Consider the following 3,139-nt stretch of genomic DNA (forward strand, 5'->3'; position numbering starts at 1 on the left):
TTGCTTTTTGTCCCGCAAAATAGCTGTATTAGCAAAACGTATGACACTTTTGCTTAGTCGGAAGGCAATATTTTGAGAAATGAACACGTAAAGCAAGAGGGCAACATTATTTCGAGAAAAGAAAACGTCATGATACAAACATACAAGGTAGTTTAATTTATTGGCATTCGTTGTTGTTGTCGACCACCTCAGTTTTAACAAGTTTATGACAATTAACTAAAATCATGTCACCAGATTCACTAGCAGAAAAATTTTTGTTTCTTGAAAAAGTAAAAAAAATAAAATAAAATTTGAAGTTAGTGAAGTTGGATGAAAATATTAAAATGGTTGCGCGTTTCCGAGCTGCCAGAATTCGGTACACCTGAGCATAGGTTCGAAAAAAAGTTGTTTGCTTTTCCGAGGATAGGGTACGTAATACGGTCTAATGCAGTTTGATGACAAATTGCTGACGCAACATAATTTTAAACCTCTAAAAGATGTACCGTTATCCATGGAATAGGAAGGAGGTCGTGTTAAAATTATGCCCTGCAACTTGTAACAGTACCAATTTTTGGAATTTTCTGATAAAGATGTGGTGCTGCTAAAAAATATTTATACAAAAATATAAACACGAAACTATGTTTGTATGAAAATTACTGCAGTTTCATTTTATAAAATTTAAAAAGTATGTTTGCACCATGTATTGTCTTCCCGAGAGTTTTGCTCTACATACATCGAAATTCGTGCTCTGTTATTTTTTAGGTGTAGCGAATAAAACTTCACACTTAAATTTAAGACATTCATAGGAAAAATTTTATGAAGAAAATCCCCGCTAGCAGCAAGATTTGCCTATATTTCTTTAGTTTATTTAATGTTTATTATTTTTTAAGTTATGAATATGTAACTCATAACTGAACAAACAACATATACTACAAACAGATTTCACACTTTGTAACTTTTTAATCAGCTAAAATGGCGTGTCCCAGTTTACATATATGTATTTGGGTCACTCGCATAAAACAAAAAACATTGAAATCGGCTCACTGTCTGATTGTTTTTCAATTTTATATAACACAGTCCGACATGCAAATTTTCTAACAGATAAGACTAGCCATTTCTAATACATTTTGGATTACTAAATTTGTAAAAATAAAAACTTGTATATTTCAATTTTAATAAAATAAGGCGAATAGCAAATAGCAAAATCGGCTAAAAACGGGTACTTTTTTTTTGCAAAACGGCTAACAAATCGCCTGCCGGCTAAACCGAACCGAATTTTCTCCGGCTGTTTGCTATCGCAACCGGCTAAATCTAGCCGGAAAACGGCTAAAATGGCAACACGGCGATGACGGCTGTACATAGATGCCAAAGGGTGCCGTATTTCATTTTTGCTTTCAAAGTTTTAGAGGTAAACAACATATGCAGAACACGAATTATTTTTGTTGGTTGAACAATACAGTAATCGATTGTTAAAATCTGGCTCAAATAGTGCCCATGATTTTGATATTTTAAGGAGCACCCTAATACATATATAATTTAATTTGTGTGTGCTTAAGGTTTTAAATTCATTTGAATACAGAAATTGATGCACTATATTAATTTTCAATACTATATATTGAATAACTCAGTGAGAGGGTAGACCAGCAAAAAAATATATATTTATTGGAACAAAAAGTAGTGGGTAGGCACTGCGGCTAACTAATGGTAATCAGCTATTTCCACCTCTGCATGGTTGTAAACCGGAAGCAGTGTCCGGAGGATGCATTATACCAGGCCGGGCATACTTTGAAGTGCCATCAAATTATAACTTAAGATAGTTTTATTAAATGGCAGTTGAGAAGTGTATGTGCAAGAAATTCATAAATTAAATAAAAAAAATGTTTGCGCATGCAACAGTGCATAACATGCAATTAGGCGCCCAGTGTTAGCAATCGCACCTAAACAACTTTGTTTATTTGTGTGTGCAAGATCGTAAACTTATGTGAATATTCTCGCTAAACAATTTATTATAATTTGCGGTTGTCTGTGTGTGTGATTGAATATTAAAAAAAAAAAATTAAACGGACATTTCTTATATTAGTTGTTCTTTGGCGTCAGTAGAATGGAACTTTTTCTTATTTGAACGTTCAGCCTCTACGACGAGGCTGATAGACTTTGCCGGATAAAACAGAGAACCTACGGTATGCTGAATTGATCATATCGTTCGAATGGGCAGAAACGCTCCAGCTCTAAAAGTGTAAAATTCGGCACCTGCTGGTGGTAGCAGAGGAAGAGGGAGGCCTCCTTCGCTATGGCAAGACCATGAGGAGAAGGACTTCACTTGGCATTTCTACTCCGCGTCAGCTGACATAAAATAGAGACGACTGGCGTACTTTGTTGGACTAGGCCAGAATCGTTTTGGCGGTTAGAGCGCTAATCGAAAAGATGCTGGAGAAGATAATAATAAGATAATTCCGCAGAACTGAACCGCTCAGGTACAATTACTACAAGACCATCATTTAAAAGTAATTTATTAATATCGATTACCCCAATATGCATATTTATCAACACTGTTATCGATATACTTAATAACTAATATTTCGATAAAATAATGGATATGGTCTTACATATATTATTTTTCGTTTTTATACCGATAATTTTTTATGATAAATTTATCGATATCCATTAGCTAAGGATACATTTATCATTGCTCTTTAGCATAGCTTAAAATCTTGTTCTCTTAAACACCTCAATCAATAAGCATATTGCAACTTTTATCAACGGCAAATAACCTTAAAACAACGAGAGTATGTACGTCCTATATCCATTCCAACTTTTTAGCAGCACTTCGTCCCTTAATCACGTGCTTTGAGTTTAAGCATTATGCTTTAGCTAATTAAATTATGAGTTCCTTCGGAAAACTTTCGTTTGCCGGCTGATTGTTTTTTTCATTCGCGCTCATTTTCTCAAAGTCACCAACCGATTTGCTGCACGGAATAAAATTTATTTCTGCTTTAATGGAGTTTTGTCATAAAGAAAATTAAAACTTCAAGACTGCGTGTTCTTTCTGCGAACGAACAAAATGCAAAGTTTTCAAAACGAATTTGAAATGTCATTTACCGCTGCTGCTACTACTACAGCGACAAACTTTTACAGCCAAAAGCCTTCAGGTGATAGGAAA

This window comes from Rhagoletis pomonella, unplaced genomic scaffold (assembly GCF_013731165.1).
Source record: "Rhagoletis pomonella isolate Grant_MI unplaced genomic scaffold, Rhpom_1.0 Rhpom_scaffold_01736, whole genome shotgun sequence".
NCBI classification, from domain to species: domain Eukaryota; kingdom Metazoa; phylum Arthropoda; class Insecta; order Diptera; family Tephritidae; genus Rhagoletis; species Rhagoletis pomonella.